General features: G+C 41.0%; 1 long non-coding RNA gene across 1 annotated transcript; it reads right to left on the minus strand.

Annotated features, from left to right (window-relative positions):
• Positions 1-3,523: 3,523 nt before the first annotated feature.
• Positions 3,524-26,888, minus strand: LOC129060929 (uncharacterized). Its single transcript, XR_008527826.2, has 3 exons — positions 24,350-26,888; positions 18,243-18,720; positions 3,524-3,901 (listed from the first exon to the last, which is right to left on the minus strand). It is a non-coding gene; the product is annotated as an uncharacterized LOC129060929 (long non-coding RNA).

The following is a 26,888-nucleotide window of genomic DNA, read 5'->3' on the forward strand; positions in this document are numbered from 1 at the left end:
ACTACCATAAGAATAGCACGGGAAAAACCCACTCCCATGATTCAATTACATCCCACTAGGTCCCTCCCTTGACACATGGGGATTAGTACAATTTAAGGTGTCATTAGGGACACAGAGTCAAACCATATCACTAGTGATGGATGATTAGGTTGTCCCATCTACATAAACAGTCTTATATGGATTCACATATAGAAACCTGAGTTTCTCTGTGGCAAATACCCAGAAGTGGGATTTCTGGATCTTAAGTTATATATTAACTTACCTTCAGCAAGTCCTGCCTCAAGCACCTTGTAAATGACTGTATCAATTCCTACTAATGGATACACTTATCCATTCCAAACAGAAGTGGTTCCTGTTTCCCTACATCCTTATCAACTCTTTGTATCGTGCAATTCGTCCATTTTTGCCTGACTTATATATGTTGAATAGTATCTTACCATTTCAATTTGCTATAAACTGATTACAAAGGAGATAGATCTTTCTATACTTGTTAGCAAATTAATATTTATTCTTCTTTGAAATTCCTGGTCTTGAGCTGTCCATTTTTAAAGTTTCTGTGTCTTTTTTGCTGATTTGTCTAGAATTTTTATATTCTGTATACTAATGCTTTGTCAGTTTTAAACATCTCAAACATCTTCTCCCAGTCTGTGAACTACCTTTCGTTTAACTTATTCTATGAAATCTTTTGTCATATTTCTAAAGTTCTAAGTTAAAAAAACTTTATTGTTATAATTATATTTTAGATCAAGGTGACTGCTGACAATTGCAGTAAGGATTTGGTGTTCAGAGCGGGCAGACCAGACAACTGTTTTAGAGTGTGGCCCTAGCTAAATATGTTCCTGTCTGGCTGCCACATTTAGAAGCACTTGGGAACTTTATTTAATTCACTTATTTTATGGCTGATGTTCACCTGCCTTCACTTTCCTAAGACAAACTGTCTTGAAGCCACAGATAAATTAAGCCCATGGTTTATTGGCTACATCATCTCTAAAAATAAACTAAAAGCTGAATTTCTCACTATCTCATCCCTAATCCCTGCGGCAATAGGGTAGCTCCTTGCTCAGATGGCTTACATTTCTTCAACTTGCATTTTACCTTTCATGATGATTGTGCTGTGAAAATCATTGTGTCTCTCCTTATGCCTCAGAAGAATGTGCGTCTTAACAGTTCTCGTTCCATCAACCTCTCTGTATGGATGTGTCATAGATGCTTGACCTTCTAACCTCAAGTTGCTACAGAATTCCCATACATTTTCTTCATCCGCAGAAGCTCCTTATGTCATGGATGGATCTCAATCCCATGTCTTCATTGCCCAACACATATGTTTACCACCATATTATACTATCTTCACTCATCAAGGCTGACTTGAATCATTCAAAAGAGGTTAAATAGCATGTTAACATAGGAATTGCCATCTGGACCAGACAATTAGGCTGTGAGAAAAAGTATCAGTTACACTAAGCTGTAAAAAATCTATTTTTTAGCCGGGCATGGTGGCTCACGCCTGTAATCCCAGTACTTTGGGAGGTGGGCGGATCACAAGGTCAGCAGTTTAAAATCAGACTGGCCAACATGGTGAAACCCCATCTCTACTAAAAATGCAAAAATTAGCCAGATGTCATGGCACACGCCTGTAGTCCCAGCTACTTGGGAGGCTGAGGCAGGAGAATTGCTTGAACCTGGCAGGCAGAGGTTGCCGTGAGCCGAGACCACGCCACTGCACTCCAGCCTTGGCAACAGAGTGAGACTCTGTCTCAAAAAAACAAACAAACAAAAAAACCTATTTTTTACATTCCTACAACCAGCTATTTCTCATTCTCATTTAGTGTTTCTCATTTAGGAAAATGTGATGACTCCACATGGCATCTGCATATTTTATTGCCTTCTGCCTCTTTCATCACAGAATGGTGAGCGTCACTGTTGAGCTACACAGCTGAATGCACTTAACAGGCGTATACCCCAGTGCCCTCCAGTCCTTTTATCCTGAGAGAGAGTAAACCATCAGGGGCTAGCCTGATACAGCTAGCCATTAGCGTTCTCCTTTCAAACACACAATTTCTTAGAACATGAACATCAGACAAGTCCACTCTGCAACCACAATGGATCAAGACAAAAACAAGATCCCTCACAATCATGTTTGAACAGTTAACAGACATTGTCCAAGACACAAAATACCAAACATCCACTTCTCCTAGTTAATATCTGACTATTGCTTCTTTGCCATTAATAGCTTTAGCTGTTTAGCAGTCTGCCCTGCCTAGAGAAGTTATTAAAATACCTAGTCTCTGCTTCCTAGCAGCATCAAATCCAGAGCAAAGCTCTGCTTCCATAAGCCTTCCCCAAGATCACCCAACCCAAGCGCAAATCTTAGATAAATTATTCGTGGTATGTGTTCTTCCTCACTGCAAGGAATAAGCCCAACTTGTTCAACTACAGGTGTGCTCCTTGTGGTCTTTGGCTTAAAGACATTGCCAATTTCGTTAAACCCATGAAGTAATACATAGCATAGTAATAAAAGCAGAGGCTTTAGAATTCTGACTACTACCCATCGGCATTATGGCTATGAAAATGTTAATTACTCCAAATCTCATACTTTCTCTTCCATAAATTAAGATAACCAAGATTACTCAACAAGCCCATGCAAATATACCTCATAGGGTTTCTGTGAGCAGGACTTCCATGAACAGTCAAGCATACTGGGCACTGCACAACTCCAGAGAACATTCACATAGACAGGAATTGTTCACATGGCAGTCCTGGCTATGAAATAATGCATGTCAAGTGCTTGGCACCATGTCTGCCACCTTTGAAAGACTCAATGAGTAACAGCTATAATCGCTAAGCATGCTTAAGCCTGTAACTGAGTCAGCATTGTCCTGAGTATTAATGCTGCCTTTCTGGCTGAGCAAGTGGCTGCCTCCATAATGTGATTAGATCAGTAAGGCCAATTTGAAAAAGGTGCCAGGAACACCATCTGCCATAGGTCACCCCCAATGGACTGTGAAATGTCTGGCATTCTACCATCCCAGGCTCTGTGTGCTAAAAGCCGGTCCCTTCTCCTTGGTCATCGGAAGTCACAGGAATGATAGCGCTGGTGAGGCATCTCTGATTTACAAAGCTTTGCCTTTCCTTATTTCTTTTGGTCCTCATAAAACCTTGTCAGAATAAGTGTTTAGGAAATATTATTAGGATGCCTATTTTATAGATGATAAAAATACATTCAGAGAGGTGACTCATCCAAACACACGTCAACTAAGTGGCAGGGGCATGATACCAGCCCAGATCTTCCAACTCCAAACCAGTGCTCATTCCATCAAGACACACTGACTCTCAGTGCAGGGAAAATCTGGTTACAGGAGTCAAGCATCTGAAATGCTAGGGAAAAACTAGGAGAGGGCTCTTGCTGATATACCAAAGCCTATTCTATTCATGCTGTGTCCTTGGAGCAAATGAAGAAGACACTGGCACACCATACGAGGTCATTTGGGGTCCTAGTCCAACATCTGTCAGAGGGACTAGGTTACTTCCCAGCTCTGTATGTGAAGATCTAATGATATTGTTTTGAAAAAAAAACACCCAAACGGTGTGCTTAGTACCCTCATCAATTTTGTCTCCTTTGCTGGCACACTTGAGCTCCCAAGTAAATTCTCCCCAGTCTCCATTACCAAGCGGCGAAGGGGACAAGAAAGCTAATGCACAGCAAGCACTTACTACAGAGAAAGTACAGCAAGAAAAGCATGTTAAAATGTACTAGCCACATTTATTTTGTCAAGAATTACCTCATTCGACCAGGCACGGTGGCTCACGCCTGTAATCCCAGCACCTTGGGTGGCCGAGGCTAGAAGATTGTGTGAATCCTGGAGTTCCAGACCAACCTGGGCAACATAGAGAAACCCCATCTCTACAAAAAAAAAAAAAAAAAAAAAAAAAAAAAAAAAAAATTAAAATTAGTTGGCTGTGGTGACTCATACCTGTAATCCTAGCACTTTGGGAGCCTGGCACAAGAGAATTGCTTTAGTTCAGGAGTTCAAGGCTGCAGTGAGCTATGATAGTGCTACCGTACTCCAGCCTGAGTGAAAGAGCGAGAGCCTGTATTTAAAAAAAAAAAAAGAAAAAGAAAATTTATCTCATTCACAGGAACAATAGACACTGGGGACTCCAAAAGGGGGAGAGAGGAAGGAAAACAAGCATTGAAAAACTTCCTATTGGGTACTGTCTTCACTGTTGGGGGATCAATTGAAGCTCAAACCTCAGCATCAAGCAATATACCCTTGTAACAAAAATGCACATGTACCCCTTGAATATAAAATAAAATACTTACATATACATATTAAGGAATTACCTCATTCAATTCTCACAACAAACCCTATGAGGTCAACACGATTTCCGTCATGTAACAAACAAGGAACTGAAGTTCAGAGATATCAGGGAACTTGGCCAGGCTCACAGTGTATGAGGGGAAGCTGGGGTTTTAAGGCAGAGTTCTGCTACTTTACACTCTAGGCACTTTGCATTTGCCACGTGGCCTCTCACCTGTGCGAAGGAGCCAAAATGTTTTCAGCTGGTTTGGAGGGGAGCACTAGGAGCTGACAATCGTACACTGCATTACCTTTTCTTCTTCCAAATATCTCTTCCAAAAGTATTTTATTTTCTGGTAGTGTCAGTGCCCTTATTAAAGGTAGTGGCTGGTGACGGGAATTGTAAGCAGGTCAGTGGGAAGAGCAAGGACAGACCCTGAACTGAAACCACCCAGCAAAGCAGCTTCCAGATTCCTAACCCTTAGAAATTATGTGATCCTGGTGCAAATCCTATTTGTTAAAAAGGAAATAAAAAGAAAGAATCTGAGATGATAAGCCTTTATTGTTTTAAGCTGCTAAATTTGGAGGTAATTTGCCACACAGCAGTAGATAACCAATACAGAGAGATAACTAATGTAGGGGATAAAGGACCTGCCCAAAGTCATCCACAGATTAGCAACAGTGTCAAGAAAAGGAAAATTAGAATAAAATATTATATAAATAAAATAAAGTGACCCAAGATGACTATAGGTGAGACATATAGGTAATAAAAACTAGGCCTATAAATTAAATCTGAACTCTCATCTGCAAAGCTAGAGTCTGTCAAATATTTTATCGACAGATATTGATTATAATTTTGTTCATTAGAACATAAAGGCAAGATAAAATCAATCATCCCTCTCTAGACCCTAACACATCTACATGCTCATTAACCTTTTACCCTATATATGCTAACCATGTATTTGTTTTGTCTTATATCTAACGTCACTGTGCACCAATCAAAATTATAAAAATATCACCTTTACTTCACTACCCCCATTCTTCCATTTTCTATGAACAAAACGTATAAAGACCACATCTTGTGGCTGGACACAGTGGTTCATGCCTCTAATCCCAACACTTTGAGAGGCCAAAGCAGGGGGATTGCTTGAGACCAGGAGTTGGAGACCAGCCTGGGCAGCAAAGTGAGACCCTCATCTCTACAAAAAAATTTACCAAAAAAATATATATATATAGCCAGGCATGGTGGTGCACACCTGTAGCCCTAACTACTCAGGAGGCTGAGATGAGAGGATTGCTCGAGCCTAGGAGGCTGAGGCTGCAGTGAGCTATGATTGCATCAGTGCACTCCAACCTGCAACCTGAGCAACAGAGAGAGACCCCATGTTATAAAAAAAATTAAAATTAAAAAAATACTATATCTTGTATAGGTTACTCTGGGACACATTCTTAGTTTGTGCTGAGTCTGTATTTCCTGGGCTATTAGTACTCCACCTTGGCTCAAAATAAAAAGAACTTTAAAATTATGTAAGTTGTAGTACCTGTTATTTAACCTTTCAGTGGACAACAGTAAGGACAAAATGTCAGGCCCATCACTCTGGGTGAGGAGCTCTTTTGAACCACCCCCAGTCGCCTCCATGGAATGCCTATTTCCCCTCCTACATTTCTTTTTTCACTTCGGAATGGACAAGGTCTTCTTCAAGTAGAGGAAACAGAGACTAATGGTATGAAGCATGGTGGGGGCTGCGCTGTGGGATAGCATGGAGAGATGGGGTGTTTTAAAATATGAGTGACACCTTTGTTTCACATTCATCTCTGATTTGTATTTTCTGAAATTTAGCCCATTTCTCAGAAGAAAGAACAGATGGAGGATCATTAGAATAAAATATGCAAAGGTGGAGAAAAGAGGAAACCACGTCTGCAGATTGTAGGACCATGGCTGGCCACTAATGAATTTGATTTTTCAAAGCAACTTACAATTTGATTGAAGAGCAGTGTTCTTAGAAAACTCATCTTCTGATTATACCTCAAGTCCTAGGTCCTTAAAATATAGTGTATCTTTATTACAGACCCATTAGTCAAGCCTCTATTAAATGTAGAGTTATCTGCATTAGGTACTGGTTTAATTTGTCAGGGTCTTAAAAAGAATAATTCTATTAAATATTCCATTATGTAAATCACATGAAGAAATTTATTTGCAATAGCCAAAAGCAGCTAGATGTAACTAAGACCACGTAAGAAGGCTCTGCAAGATATCTACTACCTTGAGCATGTCTTTCATTGCATGCATATTGAGAACTGCAAGTCATTGTCTGTCTTTACCAGAGACAACATTAACGTGTAGCCATTTCTCAGAGGAAATAGGGTAGTAACCAGGAGTATTTGGATAATATAAATTTGCATCTGTAAAGCATCTGCCTAGAAATTATTGATTTTCTCTTCCCCGAAAAGCCTATTAAAAGGAAACATCTTTTCTAATGCTTTCCAGGGGGCCTCCAGGAAATCATTACCGGTAGAGACTGTTGTTTTGTGGGTCTTCGGATGGGAGCTTTAAATATGAACATGAAATGTGAAAAGGAAGGATGTGATACGCAGACTCCTGCTGAGAGCTGGCTTTTATTCATTGCCTGTCCTCTCGTTTATTTCTCCAGGCAATTAGCCCAGGCTGTCGCTCTGGGAACCATCCTTTGAAAGACTACTCCTCCTGGAGAAATTTTTACAGAGTCAAAAGCTGGATTTAATTCCTGCTCCTCACCTGCACTCTCCACCCCCAACCCTACCCTTTCCACCTCTTCCCATGAGTCTCCTCCTTCCTGCCACCAGCCTTTCACCAGAGTTCTCACTCTCTGGTGTCCAGGCTAAAGCTTGGCACTCGCTGGGACTGGCTGCAGCATGACAGCCCTCAGAGGGAGACCAGGAACCAAGGCCAGGAAGAGTCTGGAATGCCTGGGAGGCAGAGACTGTCTCTGCCTGAGATGGGCAGGGGGGACAAAGGACGGTACCCAAAGGTGGGGCTTCATCAGAAATGGTTTAGGCAGGCACTGCAGGCCCAAACACAGTACAAGGAACTCCCCAGCAACCTTCAAGTGGGAAAACATGGTCTTAGGAATGATGGTTTGATGGCAAAAGTGAGGAGGATAAAAGCAGCTGTGTTCTACTGATCACTGACTATGTGCATTTACTCTTTCGGTGAATCCCTACAATTCTGGTAGGTAGGCACGATTACCCTAATTTACCAATGATGGGTACAATTTGCCCTGGATCACAGATTTATGAATAGCAGAACTGGTGTTCAAATCCAAGTGCAACGGACTCCAGAGCCCTCACTCTAAGCCACTGACCTCCTCTAAGAGGTCATACTTAACCAGCTTTGCTTTTGCTCACCATCATATTCACAGGAACATCAGCCTCTTTCAAACCCTCAAGACCTACAGATGGGTTTAAGCATTGTCTATTGTGAGTCCTCTCAATAACCTGGAGGTGCGGTCAGAGGGAACATGTTTAATTGAATGTTTAGTTTCAAAGCATTCACTTTGTGTCAGGAACTGCTCTAGTAGATGAAAATAAAGATCAGAGGAGAAGCTAGGACAGTGGGGCAGTGGACAATAAGCCAACTGTCACAAAAGTAAAGATAAAGTGCCATCTGGGATAAGGCCATGGAGACGTATTCAGTGACATGAGAGATGACAACAGAAATGTAATGTATATGGGGTAGTCTGGAGAGGCCTCTCCAAGAACAGAAGGATGAGCAGCAGTTAGGAGTTAACCAGGAAGGGTGGGAGGAAGGGCACTCCAGGCTAAGGGAGCAGCACGTGTGAAGGCCCTGAGGCGGGCAGGAGACTAAAGCATTTGAGGAACTAAAAGGTGGCCCAAGTGGCAAGCAGGGGAAACAGCAGGTGATGGGCTGGCCAGGGGGCAGGAGGAGGATCATTTAGCATTTTGAGGGATTCCTATTCACCTCCCAGGTGAAACAGGAAGCCACTGAAAGACCTGGTATGGGAGACACATTGTTGGAAGCTCACAGGGGCTGTTATAAGGATTGGGATGAGAGCAAGGTCATTAGGAAGGCTATTAGAGTGGCATGGAAGAGACATACAGGAAGGTGGTTTATACTGGGGGATAGTGTTTAAAAAAAAAAAAAAAAGGGAGGGCCGGGCATGGTGGTTCAAGTCTGTAATCCCAGCACTTTGGGAGGCCGAGGCAGGTGGATCAAGAGGTTGGGAGTTCGAAACCAGCCTGGCCAAGATGGTGAAACCCCATCTCTACTAAAAATACAAAATTTAGTGGGCATGGTGGCAGGTGCCTGTAATCCCAGCTACTCGGGAGGCTGAGGCAGGAGAATCACTTGAACCAGGGAGGAGGAGGTTGCAGTGAGCCAAGATCACGCCACTGCACTCCAGCCTGGGCAACATAAACCTGGTGGCTCAAAACAACAGAAACATATTTTCCACAGTTCTGGAGGCCGTAAGTTCAAACATCAAGGTGTTGGCGGGGCCGTGCTCCTTCCAAACGCTCTAGGGGAGGATCCTTCCTCGCCTCCTCCTAGCTTTGGTGGCTCCTGGCACTCTGGGGCTTGCAGATGCATCCCCCAGTCTCTTCCTCCATCTTCACACGGCCCTATTGCCTCTAGGTCTCCTCTGAGACTCTATCCAAATCTCATTCTTTTTTCCCTTATAAAGATGCCAGTCAATGGCTTTAGGGCCCATCCAAATCCATTATGAGCTTATCTAACTTGGTTTCATGAGCAAGAACCCTATATCCAAATAAGACCACATTCACAAGGACTGGGGGTCAGGACTTGTGAATGTGACCTTATTGGGAATGTCTTTTTTGTGGGGGAAAGGGAGAGATGACATAATTCAACCCCCCACAGGAAATAAAGATGTCAAGTATAACTTCCGAGTTTCTCTCAGGAGTGACTTGGTCAATGAACGTGCTCAACTCCTAAATTGGGAAGAATTGAGGAGAAGCAGGATTGGGTCCAATTTAGAGCATGTTACATTTGAAATACCAATGAGTGTGAAACCGACGGGTTAATTTGATCAGGGCTGCCTGCCTGTTTGCTTTTGGTTGCTTGTTTTTCATTATTTTTTTCTTCATTTTTCTATGAAGCTGAAGGCTGTAGCAGCTAAAGGCCACACCACTGAACACTGAAACTTAACCTTCACTGACTACTTTATAGATAACATTCATAGGTCGCCATGGCAACAGTAGATTCAGTTGTTTTTCAGGAACTTGGGCCACCTCCTATCTCATTCAAACTGGTTGAGACCACCAACCCTTCAACTGGGCCTGCGCAAGTACCCGGCCTTTTGACATCAGAGGGCAAAAAACTCCTCCAGATCATGCTAACACCACCATTTTCTGTACATATGTCCTATGAAATGCCATGAACTCTGACTACACTCGTGTCGAATGAATTGGTTACTTCATTTGCCCCCACTACCAACCACCTCTTCCCATCCCTTAGACCACCCACTCCCCTAACCTGTCAATATCCCTAAGCCTCATCTTCACAGAGACAGATTTTACAGCTGTTTTCTCACCTCTTTGCTTGATGGCCTTACAGATAGAGCTTTTCTCTTTTGCAAAACCTATGCCACAGTGACTGATTCACTCCATGTGGGCAGGATGGACCTGGACCTGGCCAGTAACAAATGTAGATGTCCAACTGGTAATTGATAGGAAGGTATTAAGCAAAAAAGAAAATTCTCGGCCAGAGATATACATTTAAACTCAACGAAGTCAATGAGATCATTTAAGGAGAGAGATTATGCACCAAAAACAATTTTCAATAAATTGTAATGCTATCAGAAAATGTGCTTTTTGAGTGAAAGATAAAATATGCAGAATTATATATATGTGGCAAGGTATTTATATATAAAACATTTGAATATAAATATGCAAGCAAAGTAATTCTGATATATATAAGAAGAAAGGAAATTGACAAATATTGATAGTGTCTATCTCACAGCCACTTTTCGTTTATCCTTATGCTTTTCAGAATTTTCCAAATTTTTATCATTGGGTATGCATTTTTAATGAAATTGTTTTAAAATACAAACTATTAAGAAATTTAATATGACTGAAATATGGAATATAGAAAAAGAAGACTGGAAAAAAAATGAAGCTAAATGGTAGTTATTGAGCCTAGTCTAAATTGCCAAACAAAGCAATTTGGTTTTCATTCTATATGCAACAGGGAATCCTAATGGCCTTGAAAAAAAAAAATGGACGTGGACTGATTATACCATGGAATTTAGTTATAGCTGTTTTTTTGACTGAAGAAGTAATATAACCTCATTATAGAAAAAAAATGGACCCACAGGAAATTACAGATCCACTGTTAACATTTTTTAGTATTTCCTTCCAATACTCTTTTTGTGCCTATTTTGTACAGGTTAGCTCAATTTTTAAACAGCTTTCTTTTTTAATTTACCGTGATATGAAAAACTTATCACCATGAATTTGAACATCCCTCAAAGTATAATTTTATTGACTAATAACTGGCCACACCATAGAGATAATATTATTTACTTACCTGTTCCTCTATGTTTGAATATATTTTTTCATTTTCATTTTTAAGTAAATTATCAATAATGCTGTTATCAACATCTTTGTTCGAGAATTTCTGTCAGAATGTTCATTGAGAGCCAAGTATTAGCAGGTACCGCAGTAAATGTTAAGGAAACGAAGATGAATTAAATAAGGTCCCTGCCCTCTAGCAAAAGAAAAAAGACTAAGATAGAAGGACTTCCAACATAAAGTAACATAGGAAATACCTATGTGCCTATCTCTCCATCAGAATCATTTCTTGCTCTTAATGAGTTTACACCTTGCTAGAGGAACAGACAATAAGCAGTCACTTTCAAAGTAATACGGTAACTAAGAGGTGTCCACACAAGTCTGGGCTCTTAAATTAAACAAGTGAGGGGCATAACGAAAGGGCGCACAGCAAGATGACCTGGCTACGATGAGAGAACGGAGGCACAGAACAGGCCTCGGGCTACTGTCTTTGTCTAGGCTGGAGGTTATGAGAGGATGGAATCAGGGGGACAAGAGGAAACTGGAAGAGGAAAGAGGCCTTTTCAAAGGAAAAACTGAAAGAGGGACACACGTGAGAGCTCTTCTCAGCTGGTTTCTGTATGCATGCCTGGTCTCCCCAACAAGACAATAGGCACCTTCCAGAGAGGAGCTCCTTGTCCTATCCCAGTGCACGCTCAGTACTATCAGGCGATTGGCTGAAAAGACAGTGTGATGGCCAGATAAAGTAAAAAGAGAAATGTAATAAAGGAGCCAGGGGTAAATGTGCAAGAGTTGTGGGGTGATCTGTAGTTTCATTGGGGTGCCTCTCAGAAACCAGAAAATCTCACTGCCATCTCTGTTTCCACCTGGCGCTTGGTATGCAATAATAGCATCTTCCCAGTAGAGGGAACTGTCTGCATATTTAATTCCTAATCTGGCTACTGAGCTGAACCTGCAAACTGGCAGTGCTGACTGTAGAAATGTTTTCCTAACTCTCCATTGCAGTTCAGCCCCAATTGTCTCACACTCCAGGCTGCTGGTTCCCCTGGAGCTGGCATCGTTTGGCTAACTTTGTCACTAGTTCTTTTGACTCTAGCCAGCCACCCTCAAACTTGCTCTTGCAACCACAGATGCTGAGATGTGCTGTGAGCCACCTGCAAGCCCTCAAGGGCCCTCTGAAGCATTCTCTCCATACAATAATCGAACTTGCTGGAACCACAAGTTAGCAGTCATCTGCTTTGCTCACCATTTCATCTTCAGTGCTGAGGCAGGTGCCTAGCACATATTGGACATGCAATAAATTATTGCTGTGTGAATGACTGAACCAGACAACCTTCCGAAAATGTTTTGGTAGCCAGAATGCTTTGATAAAGATGATAATCTCCCTTCAGTTCCTGAAGATTTGTCCCTGAAGTCAAGTCTTTCAGAAAGATTCACTCTGCAGTTCATTCTGCCCCTGACAAAGGGTTACTTTCCTCTCTGCACCCTCATTTCCTCAGCTCTTAGGATGCACAACTCTACCTGTTTCAAGTAGTTGGACAGTGTGAACAAGAAAAATCAGTCAGTTGGTTAATTAACCATTGAGGGTACTTTATGTTTTCACAATCACAAGAAGTATTTTTATGGTGCAAGAAGGCAGGTCATTAATAAAATCAGCTAGAATTTTTTTTTCAAAATACAAATCTCTGTCTAACACCCTTCTCCTTTCTCTCCTGACCCCATCACACTGTAATGAACAAAGACAATATCTCTGATACACCCAGGGGAGTGAGGCTTGTTCAGAATATTCTTTGAAAGTCTGGTAGGTGAATCTGGTGGGCATGGGTACACACACACACACTCATAAACAAACCTCCTACCCCTATTTCTGGCATACTGAGAGCCATTACTATAAACCAGTGATTCTGCCCATTAGAATCTGGTTTATAGCACACATCAACATCACCCAGAGAGATTTTTACAATTATGCTAATACCCAGGCTAAATCTTAGGCAAATTAAATCAGAATGTCTCAGAGTGAGCCTTGAGCCTCACGGATTTTATTGGGCTGCCAAGACTGAGATGCCCTGCTGTAGACACTTGGAGAAACCAATGCGAAGGGTCATAGCCCCTGGCCACAGTACCTTCCAATCAACGTGGAACACAGTAAGATTAACATGAAATTACAACCATCCGAAGTGTCCCCAGAATGCAGAATCGTGAGAAAAGCCTTGGCCCCCCTCCCGTTTAGGAGAAATGGCCTCAGATTTATTACTCTACTGACCTTGGGGCCTTGAAGCATAATTTAGGGTCTCTGAGGCTCAGTCTCTTTATCTATAAAACAGAAGTAGTTAACATCACCAAGATACTGACAGGACAAAATGAAATTGTGAAGCAAGAATTCTTTGTAAGTTATAAATGATTATGCAATTGGAATGCGTTATTACAGGGAAATAGCAAATAAATATTTTTAAATATTTTTAAATAAGTCATTGTAGTCCTAAAATTGACTCAATATGTTTCATGACATCTGTCAGAAGATTCCCATTTTCTAGCCTTTCAAGCTATTGCCAAGCTCCCAAAGGTTTTTCCAATCTCTTTTTTCCCCAACTGATGTACTCTCAATAGTCATCATTACAATAGTCACTGACGTTTTCTCACCAAGTAGACAGAGTACCTGTCTCTTATCACTGTTTTATCCATATCATCACAAACCCTCTTGTTTTTCTATAATAATATTTGCTACTGCTGAGGTGTCAAAGTTCAATTAAGTACTTTATGCTAATAGCAGGCTTTTAAAGTTCCTTTCACTGTACAGTTTCAGACATCACCAACGAGCCAGTCGGAGAGCTGTTTTCAAGTAAGGATCCGTCCTTGAACTCACAATGTCATTTGGGGAAAGCAAACCATGTACACAGTAGCCAGCTTAAGAAATTTGGAAGCCAGGCGTGGTGGCTCACGCCTGTAATCCCAGCACTTTGGGGGCCGAGGCAGGTGGATCACAAGGTCAAAAGTTCAAGATCAGCCTGACCAATATGGTGAAACCCCATCTCTACTACAAACACAAAAATTAGCCGGGCTTGGTGGTGCACATCTGTAACCCCAGCTATTCAGGAAGCTGAGGCAGGAGAGTCACTTGAACCCAGGAGGCCGAGGTTGCAGTGAGCCAAGATTGCACTACTGCACTCCAGCCTGGGTGACAGAGAGAGACTCTCTCAAAAAAAAAAAAAAAGAAATTTGGAATAGGACAGACTTACCATGGAACTCACAGGCTGGCTTTGTCTTAAGTTGATTAGATTTAACTTTGAGACATGCAGTTAATGTAAGCATTAATGAAACCAGCACTGCAAAGGTTTACCTATGTCATACAGGTTTTTATTTCTAATTTATGGCTTTGCATAGGTAACTTTTGTGGTCCTACCCAAAAAGTTTTCTTTACTGACATATCAGTAAAATTCTGTAAACTGTGGATGTAGAATGAGAAGACAGAAGGTAGCTGGTTACTGTCTGAAATATGGGCAGTCAAGAGAAAGCTTAGTGTGAACCAAGGGAGCTAAGGAGCTACTGATAATAGGGGAAATTTGCTCCTTTACATATGTGACAGAGGCCCATGATAAAGCAAGTGCCCCTTATCTCAACCCCTAAGACTCCTACTTGTGCTCTAACCACAAGGAAGAAAACCAATGAATAATTAAAGAGTTGTCTGGGTTAATGCTATACACTGAATGTTTGTGCTCCCTAAAATTTATATGTTGAAATCCTAACCCCCAGTATGATGACATTAGGTGGTGAGGCCTTGGGAGGTGAGTAGCTCATAAGAGTAGAGTCTTCACGAATGAGATTAGTGTCCTTATAAAACAGACCCCAGAGCCTGTAATCCCAGCACTTTGGGAGGCCGAGGTGGGCGGATCATGAGTTCAGGAGATCGAGACCATCCTGGCTAACACAATGAAACCCCATCTCTACTAAAAATACAAAAAAAAATTAGCCGGGAGTAGTGACGGGCACCTGTAGTCCCAGTTACTCAGGAGGCTGAGGCAGCAGAATGGTGTGAACCCGGGAGGCGGAGCTTGCAGTGAGCTGAGATCGCGCCACTGCACTCCAGCCTGGACAACAGAGTGAGACTCCATCAATAAATAAATAAATACATAAACACATAAATAAATCAGACCCCGGAGCAGATCTCTATTCCCTTTTGCCGTATGAAGAGACAGCAAGAAGATAGCTGTGTATGGACCAGGAAGCAGGTCCTCACCAGATATCTCGATCTTGAACTTCCCAGCCTCCAGAACTGTGAGAAATACATTTCTGTTGTTTATAAGCCACCAAGTCCATGGTATTTTGCAACAGCAGCCCAAACACACTGAGATAGTTGGGGTAGAACAGAGAAGACAAGGTTGAAAGATGTTTGTTATCAATTATGTTTAGGCTTTGATCTCCTCATAGTTTAAAGATACTCATTTTCTTTTCCTTTTTTTTTTTTTAATTGGAAGACTACATTTCACCAGAGCCACCCAACTTTCCAAAGTTATAATTAAATCAGAGAGTAAATTCATTCAGAAAGTGGAATAAACTCTATCCTTGAAGTCTAATTAAGTCTACTATTAAAATTGAGACATAACATAGGCATATAAATAAGATCCAACTCAATTTCAAGAAACAATCACTGATAAAGTAAAAAGCTACAGCTCTACTGAATTAATTGGCAAGATTAAAATGCAAGTGATTTGACTTTACACTGATACATTTTTATCAGAGCCATGGTAGACATAAAGGGCATCTCTCTCCTCCCACTAGAAGGGAGCATCTAGGCTGGGCGTGGTGGCGCACACCTGTAACCCCAACACTTTGGGGGAACAAGGCAGGAAGATTACTTGAAGCCAAGAGTTTGCAACCAGCCTGGGAAGCATAGCAAGACCTAGTCTCTACAAAAAATTTAAAAATTAGCCAAGTGTGGTGGCATGCACCTGTAGTCCCAGCTACTTGGGAGGCTGAGGTGGAAAGAACTCTTGAGCCCTGGAGTTTGAGGCTGCAGTGAGCCATGATTATGCCACTGCACTCCAGCCTGGGTGACAGAGCAAGACCCTGTCCTTTAAAAAATAAAATAAAAGGAGTCTCTGGAGATCAAGAGATGTCTTATTCACTTTATATCCTGTATAGCTCCTACTATCATCATTATTCAACATAGGCTGCACATTAGAAATTCCTGATAAACTTAAAAACAAACTACAAACTCTGTCCAGACCCCACTCAACTCTGCCTACAGGGGCCAGTCATGGGTTTTTGTTTTCAGTTTCTCACACGATTTTTCAGTTTCTGAAAACAGCTATTCAACCATTTTCTCAGCCCACTTTGAGGTAGAGTATAATTTTAAAAATTGTGCCTAGGAGTCAGGAAGTCTGAATTCTAGGTTTGACTCAAATTCTAAGAAGCAAGTTCTGGCCTTTTGGAAGATCAGAACTTTGCTATGGCCCATTTCCTTACCTGTGAAATTATAAGTTCAGACTAAATAATATATATTAAGACCGCTTCCAGCTCTCAATTGTCATTATTCTGTTAAATAAATCAGGCTTTTTACAAATTAATATTTGTCTCTCTTCAGTGAGTGTGAGGAGAAGGTGAACTAGGCTTTGAACTCCTAGGGGTTGAGATGTCTTTACTCAAGTCTGCATCTCCGGCTCCTCTCACGGTACCTGTCACAGAGCTGATTCAATAAATATTTGAGAAATAAAGGGTTTCTATGGCTCTGATATTTACAGCAAAAAGAAAACTGAGAAAGAAAGCCTGGCTCTTTCCTTTTTTCTTTTTTCTTTTTTTACAAATGAGCAAAGTGGCCTTGGAGACTGTACTTACAGGTGCCTATAGCTGGGTGTGCATAGCAGAAGAATGTGAATTCATACACCTCTGTCTGTCTTTCACCCTACCAAAAACATGCTGGTTCTCTTCCATCACATACTGCACTGCACTCCTCACACTGCAACTTAGAAGATAAACAAAAGTGGGTGTCAAATAAACAAAGTCCCATCTCTGGAATTAGGAGACAGGCATTTGGATTCCAAAATCAGCTGTTTTCTAGGTAAATACGCCTGAACAACTCATTTAACGTTTCCATTTTTTCACGTACAAACTGAGACCAGATGATCTTGAATTTAGTTTCTTAATGCTGCCAAGAGCCTATGATTTGGCCAGACAAAGCTAACCAAATCTTACTTGTGATCCAACATTTTTATGTCAGACAGCATTCTATGTGGATCAGAGGCATAAATGGACAAGCCCTGCTAATATCAAGAAGAGGGTTTTCCCCTAAAAAAAAAAAAAAAAAAACTCAGAAAATGTAGAAGAAAATCAAGAAGTTGATTATTCAGGCTGTCTTTTGCATAAAGAGACTACGAGTGGGCAGGTCATTCTCTGTCCCTGTTGACATAGATACTGTGGGTGGACTGTCTTGACACACAGTGTGCTAGTCCCAAATCTGCCTTGATGTTGAGGACATTTTTGTTATCTGACAGATACATCTTGAGTGACATCTAGGAAGAAATGTTATCTATGTAACAACAGGACTAGACCACAGATTTGATGGTAGGAAAACTAGGAAGGGAAGCATCAAATATGATACCCAGATTTCAGACAAGAATGATGGGAAAATTATGGTGACATGAATAGAGAAAGGAAGAGTGGTGAGAGAAGACAAAGAGTTTGGTTTCAGATATTTGAGTGCTACTGATCAGCAGATCATCCTGGAGAAGTCTTAAGCAGTTCAAGGTCAAAATTTAGTACTCAGGGTCCATTTATCCATAAAGATGTAAAAACTCTTACAACTTAATGTCTTTAATTTACCATCTTACAAAATGAATGTAGGCTTCGAACTAGTAAAGTGAATTCCAGAACATACACCAAGCTATGTGCCCTCTGTATATCCAGATCTACCCAGGTACTGGTCTGTATTTTACCCACGTTGGTAGCCTCATTCCTCTCACTCAACCTCCTAACCCATTGATCACCTAAAAAGGAGAAGTCAGAGTACATAAATCTTCTAGCTTTGGGGGCTTATGCAACTTCAGTGGTTTTTAAGCTCATCATGCTGTGGGAATTCTCAGATGATCACCCAGCCCAGTGACCCTCAGGAAAATGGCATAATCCTAGGATGAGAGAAGCAACATATGAAGATCAGCAGATTTTCAGAACAAAACTGACCATGTGGATTTGTGGCCAAATTACACTTGAGCATATCGCCCCAGCAGGCATAGGATAATTTCACCCACCAGCCACCGCACAGAGAATGCAGAAGTGCAAAGGAAAAATGGCTTCAGTGAGGGAGGAATGGACTTGCTCCAATAGACGAATGAGTGAAGGTAGTGTTCACAAACTAGAGAAAATGCCCACGCACCTCTTCCCAGCCCACCCTTATATCCACACCAGCCCCCAAATACACACACTCACCCATCTGATCATGTCACTTGATCCAGATAGAAGACTTGAGCAGGCGTGGGGCTAGGCTCCGGGCTTATAGGAAGGAATCAGAAAAATACAGCCTGTGTTTTATTTTTGTCATGCTAACTCCAGAGTATTCCCCAGATTGGCGTGAAGTGACGAATCCACAAGAAAAATCATATATGTGAGAAAAATGTGTTCCAGTTCCAGCTCTTTGGTTACTAGCTGTGACACATTTCTTGGAGCCTATTTTCTAATCTCTAAAATGGGAACAACAATACTGGCCTTACAGTGTCAACTGGAGGATTAAAGCAAATCTACATAAAGTGTCTCAAACACGATTGACCTTTCGATATGATTGATGGCTTCCAGCTGGAGTTCTCCACCTAATGATATCACAATGGTGTCTCCACCGTGGTTTCTTCAGAACAGAGGTTAAGTACCATTTGTTTCTAATTTTCCAATGATGACCACACTGTCCAGCATACTGTAAGAGAAAATGGGATAGCAGTTGCTTTGAACTGTAGAAGAACGCTATACTTAGTCACTTTTACATTCTGAAAAAGAAACAACCGTTCATTGACAATCAGAAATTTGTCTGACAATATTCAGATTTAAACTTTTTAACTTCCAGCCTTCACCCTGGGGCCGATGGGAAAAACCCACAGCTCCCAGCCCAACATATTAATCATTATGGGACTCCAAGGAATGGTAACTGACTGTTTGACTGAATGAATAAATGAGTGAGTGAATTAAAAAACAATTATGTGAGGCAGTTTATCAAGATGAAATTGACAAAAATCAAGAAGTGATTTGAGCAGTGTGGTGGCTCAAATTACAAATAACCATGTTTTGGAGCAATTTTTATTTTAGTGACCTAATTGGTACAAGGCAAAGAAAGGGTTTAGGCACTAGAAAAAAAATGAGGAAATTTTTGAATTGTAAGAACTACAAGTTATCCCAAAATATAATGAACAATGACCAAAAGTGGAACCAGAGGAATAGCACATGAAAGGAAATAATTATCTTATTATAAATTAGACGGAAAAGAATGGGATAAATAATAATATTTCAGGATCTTTCATTAGGTTCCAGGGAGAAAGGTATCAGTGTTTCTGGGGGTAAATTTTCTACATTGTGATTTTTAATGAGGTATTTAGCATTACCCCAAGAGATACTCCTGTATTTTTAGTAGCCTTTTATTCACCCACTTAAGAAAAAGCTTCTTTTTAATTCAAATGTAGACTTCTCCTCTTAATAGAGTTTTTTAGAGCAAGATAATTTTCATCTACCTAGAACCATTTTGTTACCATTATGCCTAGAGTCAACTAATCTTTCAAAGGCCTTTTCTGCATCCTCAGACTCTACATTTTCCTTTATCAATTGAAGCAGAGCAAATCAGGAGCTAAGAAAAAGTAGGACCCGGCCAGGAGCAGTGGCTCACGCCTGTAATCCTAACACATTGGGAGGCCAAAGTGGGTGGATCACGAGGTCAGGAGTTCAAGACCAGTCTGGCCAACATGGTGAAAACCCATTTCCACTAAAAATACAAAAAAAAATAGCTGGGCGTGGTGGCACATGCCTGTAATCCCAGCTACTCAGGAGGCCGAGGCAGGAGAATCGCTTGAGCCTGAGAGGCAGAGCTTGCAGTGAGCCGAGATTGTGCCGCTGCACTCCAGCTTGGGCGACAGAGCGAGACTCTGTCTAAAAAAAAAAAAAAAAAAGGAACTAGGACCCCAAGAGTGGGTTCCAATGCTGCTCACTCAAATCTCTTTAACATTAAGGTAGCTTTAAAATGCTTTCACCAATATGGCTCACAAAAGCATTGTCACTGGCAAAGAATCTGAGTGCTGCCAAATCACTTTAGAAATATAAAATGTGATGTAAATGCTTAATTAGAAAAGGTTACATGTGACACAGTTGCTATTTTTACTACCTGTCTATCAAGAACCTACGCAGATTTGTCTAAAATAGCAGAGTTACAGGCCAAGAAGAAATCAGTCAAGATATCAAATGCTGCACTTTGATTTCAGAGGCAATGCGTGATTGGAACCCATTACTGTCCTTGACACTCAGGAATGAGGCAGATTCCTTGAGAGAAACCACTAGTTTTTAAGGCGTCCCCTCTTAGTCTTCCTCTGAAAACTGAGGTTCAAGCTGTCCTCAAATGGTTCCTAGCAAACATCAACACTCACCAAAGTACTTCCTCCCTTTTTCTCTTCCTCTGTGCAAATCAGCTTAGATACAATGCATGATTTCAACTCCAGCTCAGCAGCAAGGGAAAATCAAAAGGGCAATTGATGCAATTGATGGGTGCCTGTAATGCCCAGCTTGTGGTATATACAACACCTCAAGATAAGCAAATCCAAAAGGTCAAAGTCAACTGTTTTCCACATATTGATTGGAAAAGATCAATTACTTTCCAGTTTACCATCTGGTCACTAAGCATTAATTGGCCATTGACTATGTAAATGAAATGCGGAAATGCATAATTATCCCCGTGATTGTTCCTAGTTAAAATGTATTTTATAAAGGTGATATGGCTGTATACAGCCTTCATAATATGGGGGACAAGCAGAAATATGGAGAGAATCCAGAAGTGCCATTGTCAACAATTAATTCTAGTGCAAGCCACACACCTGGAGGGCCACAATTCCAGGCTCTTGCCAGCTTGTTTTTAGACTACCTGACCTGTACTTCGGGCCTTAGGAAAGAGTTCCCAAGTGATGTCATGGAGAAGTCTGATCGGGACATCAGGAATCCAAAATCTAAACTTAAGCAAACCTAACCGTGTTATTAATAAAAAACAAGGAAAAGGATCAAAACCCTCTGTTTCCTCTGAGTCTAGGAAATCACAGCTCTAACATGCTCTTTGATTTTGTTTAATTTGATATGTCTATTTATAAGACGTGTACATTGCATGCTATTTTTATACCCAGTGAGAAGAGGAAAGTGGAAAAAGATAAAGCAGCAGTAAGAAGAGGTCTTTGCCTTTAAAGAGCCTAAAGTTTAATTGCAGGAACAAGATTTCTTTGCATATGCAATATAAAACAATAGCAGCCGGGATAATTACCAAATCACGTGATGCCAACTACATGCTGGGAGAACTTAAGAGGAGAGAGGAGGCAATGAAGTCTTCCTGAGAAAGCAGAAATGGAGCTGTGGACTAGTGGGTAGAATCTGGATAGGAGGTGAGTAATGGATAAAACATTCAGGAAGAACAGAGTGCCGTAATATCGGAATTCTAAGCATGCCCTCTGGCCCAATCAATTCATTAAAATCTCATTTTCTGAACCCAGATAAGGTGGATGCATTTCCAGCTAGAACCCCAAGATGACCACACAGTACAAAACAGGCCACCTCCCCACCAGGATCAGTACACAAAAGAAGAATAAGCTTCTTTGTTCTTTTAGCCACTGTAATATTGGGTCTCTCGTTAATCAGCTTAGCCTTTTTACCTAACTAATGCAAGATCTCACTTAGTCTTTGAAAAAGCAGTCTCATTTAAGTAGAATAGATATCATCTCCCATTAGGCAGATGAGAAAACTAAGGCCAAGGGAAGTTCAAGGTCACCTAACCTGATGCTGTCCTGTTCACTGATTCCCAGAGTCTTAATCTTTGCCTTTGGTAACTTTGTCACTTCTTATTTCTGACATTGTGAACAGAAGAACCATTTAGATTTAAGTGTTGATGGAAATTTGACAGGGTTGAATTTCACATTTCAAATATAGAATCATGAACCTAGATTTTAAATTAGCTGCACATAGCAAGTGGTTTTCATAATTATTGGTATTACACATTTGTTACCACTGCAAAATTTAAAGGAGCATGAAAGATGTAATTGCAACACACAGTTCTGGAACCTGGGGCAGAAATGTTTGGCATTGGGGGTAATTTACACCCATCATGTAATTAAACAGGAGGTAATTTGCATTCAGATTTGCACATTACTGTATTTTTTTCTGATTATAAAAATAAAATTAAAAAAAAGCTCTGGCAAGCAGAGGAGGTTTTGGAGTGTTCTGACAATTAGTATCTTAGACAAATGACATTGAGGAAGAGGACTTTCTAATCCTTCTGGATCCTTAGCAATTTGCCAAAAAAATAATAAGCTGTCTGTCAGATATTTTAACATGAAACATGTTGTGAAAAATAACTATTTTCCCTCCACACTATTTTTGCTAAAATGTATTTATCATTTCTCTCTGATCCTCATCTATTGGTAGGATCTGCCTATAAGTAAAAGATTTGAAAGGCATAAACCTAAGCATTCAAAAGGGATAAGAATCTAAGCGTTATATTAGCGAGAAAATTAGGATTTAGGTTATCAAAAAATTCATAGATTATACCAAATGCCTGTTACGGTATAATCTGTTGTCTATATCTTTTTGTAACTTCAGCTTTGTGCTTTGCCAGATCTGTCACTTGTGTCACTGAGACAAAAGAGTTCATCTATATTCAAGGCTAAATGCAGATTCAGGGTTACATGATCTGTTCACTTTAAGCCAACACGTAGCTCCTACAAAAGAAAGAATCTGCAACCTGGCAACTTTCTATCTCATTATGTATGTTCATATGCAAAAAATTGAGTGCAGGGGAAAGAAGGGATGTCCTGTTAAATACACGCACATACTCAGTCTTATGCAAAAATAATTTTTTTCCTCTTATCTTGATATTGAACTGTGTGCCTAAAATCAAGCACCCAATAACACTGTGGCTGAACAGGTCTCTAATCATCTTCATTCTAACATTTTTATTGCCAAACCTGGTGAGCTAAAGCACATCAATTTCCTTCTCTTTTACCCTAGGTAAATTCTTATCTCTCTGACAAGTCTTTAAACTCTTCATGAAAAGGTTATGTGATATACATCTCGTTAGCATAGTGAAAACCTACCACACGCCCAGAGCGATGCCAACCACTATAGGTGAGGTTTATGAGCATCATAATGATAATAATAACTACTGTTTATCTGACACTGTCAAAGGCACTAGAAGTTTATACACACTATTTAATCCCCAAAACCACATTATGAAATAGGTACTATTATTATTGCTGTTTCACAAATTAAGAAAAGGAGGTTTGGAGTGGTTTAGATACAACAGAGTAACAAGACAACAGCACCAAGGGGCTTGCAATCTAGCTAGGAATCTAAGACCAACTGGGGTAAGAAAATCATTGAAAAGTACCGTATTAGGATGGTGCAAAAATAATTGTGGTTTTTGCCATTACTTTTCTTTTTTTTTTTTTTAGACGGAGTCTCACTCTGTCACCAGGCTGGAGTACAGTAGTGCGATCTTGGCTCACTGCAACCTCCAACTTTCTGGTTCAAGTGATTCTCCTGCCTCAGCCTCCCGAGTGGCTGAGATTACAGGCACGTGCCACCATGACCAGCTAATTTTCATATTTTTAGTAGAGATAGGGTTTCACTATGTTAGCCAGGATGGTCTCGATCTCCTAACCTCGTAATCTGCCCGCCTCGGCCTCCCAAAGTGCTGGGATTACAGGTGTGAGCCACTGCACCCGGCCTGCCATTACTTTCAATAAGAACTGCAATTACTTTTGCACCAGCCTAATATATAACTAGGCCCTACACTGTATGCAGTATACAGAGTGGAGAGTAGTGCCTTTCTCTATAGTCAAGGAAATTCAATCACCCGGAAGATTCTTTCCTTGGTTGCTTCATAGGCATCCCAGGTTTGGCATGTATAAATTCCAGCATCCAGCCTTAACCCCTGGACTTGGTTTTTCTCCTGTACTTTATATTTTGGGGGATGTATTAGGCTGAAAAATACCCCCTCTCTAAAGGTGTTCACATCCATTCCCCACACTACATGAATATGTCACTTTGCATGGCAAAGGAGACTTCTCAGATGTGATTAAGATAAGAATCCTGTTATGGGCTGAACTGTGTCCACACCCAAATTCATATGCTGAAGCCCTAACCCCCAGTACCTCTGAATATGCATAGGGCCTTTAAGGAGGTGGTTAAACTAAAATGAGGTCCTTAGGATATGCCCTAATCCAATGACTAGGTTCCTTATAAGAAGAGAAAATTATGATGCAGGCACATTGCAGCAAGACCATGTGAAGACACAGGGAGAGGATGGCACCTACACAAATTAAGGAGGCCTCAGAAGAAATCAATCCTGCTGACACCTTGATCTCAGACTTCCAGCCTCCAGAACTGTAAAATAAATAAATAAATAAATGAATAAATAAATAAACTTCCGTTGTTTAAGCCGCTGAGTCTCTTATGGCAGCCCTAGCAAATTAATGTAGATTATCAGGGGGCCAGTGTCATCACGAGGGTCTTAGAGAAGGAAGGGGGGGTCAGGGTGAGAGAAGGGCATGTGAGATGGGGCAGAGGTCAGTGAGGCAAAAAGATGCTGCGTTGCTGGTTTGGAAAACAGAGGAAGGGGCCATGAGCTAAAGAATGCACGTGGTCCCTAGAAACCGGAGAAGATAAGGCGGGGGATTCCCTCCCAGAGCCCCCGGAAGGAACGCAGCCTGCCCGCTCCTTGGTTTCAGCCCACTGAGACCAATTTTAGACATCTCACCTCCAGAACTGCAAGAGAATTAATGTGTGTTCTGTTAAGCTAGCAGGTTTGTGGCAACTTGTTACAGCAGAAACAGGAAATAAATGCAGGGGATGGCATCGCAGTCTCCCTCTGCCCCCAAGCCCTTCCATTCCACTCTAAGTACCTTCCTCTTCTCATCCACCTTTCTTAATTTGCATCTTCCTCTAATCTCATCTGGATTCCTGCAATAGTCTCCAAGTTTATTTTCCACCGTCTGATCCCTTTCACCCACCAAAGTATTCCGCTCCCGTCTGCCAAAGATTTTTCTAACAAACCAGTCTGACCAGATCACTATCACTCTTAAATACTTCAACTGCCTCTAATCATCTTTGAGATGAATGCAAAGGTCTGGTCATGACATAGGAAGCCCCCTACGGCCACTCCTCTGCTTCCCTCTCCAGCCTGATCTCCATGTTCTCTGTCTTGTCAGTCTTGGCTAAATGTTCCCTTTCTCTCCTGAGCTACATGTCCCCCGCTTCTCTCCAGCCTAGACTCTGTGTCCCATGCGTTCCAGCCTGTGCTACATAACCCCGTCTCTCTATTCTGGTATGCTCCCTACTATTTCAGTCACTTGCAGGTTTTTGATAACACTGTGCCTGCCCTCTCCTCCTCTTCTTCCCTATACAATTCCTACTTATGCCCCAAAACTTACCTCAGATGCCGTCTGCTCCAGAAAGCTCTCACAGAGGGTCCTCCAATCTTACCAATTGGTTTACTCACCCATCCTCCGTGCTCTCATGACACGTGTTGTTTGCCTCTAGCTATGTTAGAGACAGTTCCCTCGAGGTAACTAGGTCTTTACTTGCCTGAATCCTCCAGTAGACTGTGTCCATCCAAGCTAAGATCCTGCCTTTCATGTTTCCCCAGTGGCCAGCACAGTGTCTGATACTGAAGACATTGTTGAATGAAAGTTTTAGGGGGAAAAAGGTGGAACTTTATTTACTCATTTGCACAACAAATATTTATTGGGCACTCACTATCAGTAAAACACTGTGGAATGTACAAATATAGATAAGACTGCAGTTAGGATTTTGTGGTAAGTGTTGAGACATTATCTAAATGACCAGCAGGTGGTAGTACCCAACTAGACCACAGGCAATCAAGTTCAGGGACTGAGAGGAGGAATGCATGGGTCAAAAATAGGGAAGGGTAAGTAGAGGTTTCCTAGGACCCGGTCGTGGAAGCATACAAGAGACTGGCTAGCCAGAGGGAGAAGAGTTTCGCTAATGTGATATAGGGTCTTCACTAAACTTCGAATGGCTTGGTGGTAACATGAGTGCACCTTGTACAAGAAAGTACACAAGTGTCTCACCCTTTAGAGTTTCCAAAAGTGCAGGCTTCCAAGGTATATACAGCATGAGAGAAGGGGCCACAGATATTACCAAGAGGCAAGAGAAAACACAACAAATTGTATGAAATGAGTCACGTTGGCTGAGGAAGGATTTTTGTCACTAGGCATTCATTCCTTAATAATTTTAGGTAATCTAGATCCAGACAGAAGCTGCTTGCTGCCATGACTAGTATAGCATAGACGTTTCTTTTCAAGGCCAACTTTTGCTCAGGAAAAATGAGAAACGGTTCTTTTCTTTGACCCTATCTGATAAAGCAGAAACCAACGCAGATTTATAAAAATGAAAATAAGGTTGAGTCAGAGCACTTTGTCCCATAAATAACAAAAATGGATTAAGGCTGACTGGTCTCTAGGCAACCTATGTAAGTACAGTCACATAACCCTGATTTTAGTATATAAAATAGATGATCAAGAGATTCACTTAAAATTATTCACGTCTGGCTCTTCACTATTTTAATAGATTTTAAAAGCTGCTTCCTTGCCAACCATCCTATTGTAAACCTTCGCTGCTGAAGATTGTGGGCCAAGCTTTTTCTTCTGTCAAGATTCAAAAGCTTGTTATTGGATCTCTCAAAGTAGATTTAGTTTAAAGAGTCTAACATCTACAAAAAATTGTGAATACGTGATTAAAAGATTGTCTTTTCAACTGTGTATAAATATATACATAAATGTAAATAAATGATATAATGATAAATTAATGTATAGTACAAATTAAAAATCTCCC

This window comes from Pongo abelii, chromosome 7, assembly GCF_028885655.2.
Source record: "Pongo abelii isolate AG06213 chromosome 7, NHGRI_mPonAbe1-v2.0_pri, whole genome shotgun sequence".
NCBI lineage: Eukaryota > Metazoa > Chordata > Mammalia > Primates > Hominidae > Pongo > Pongo abelii.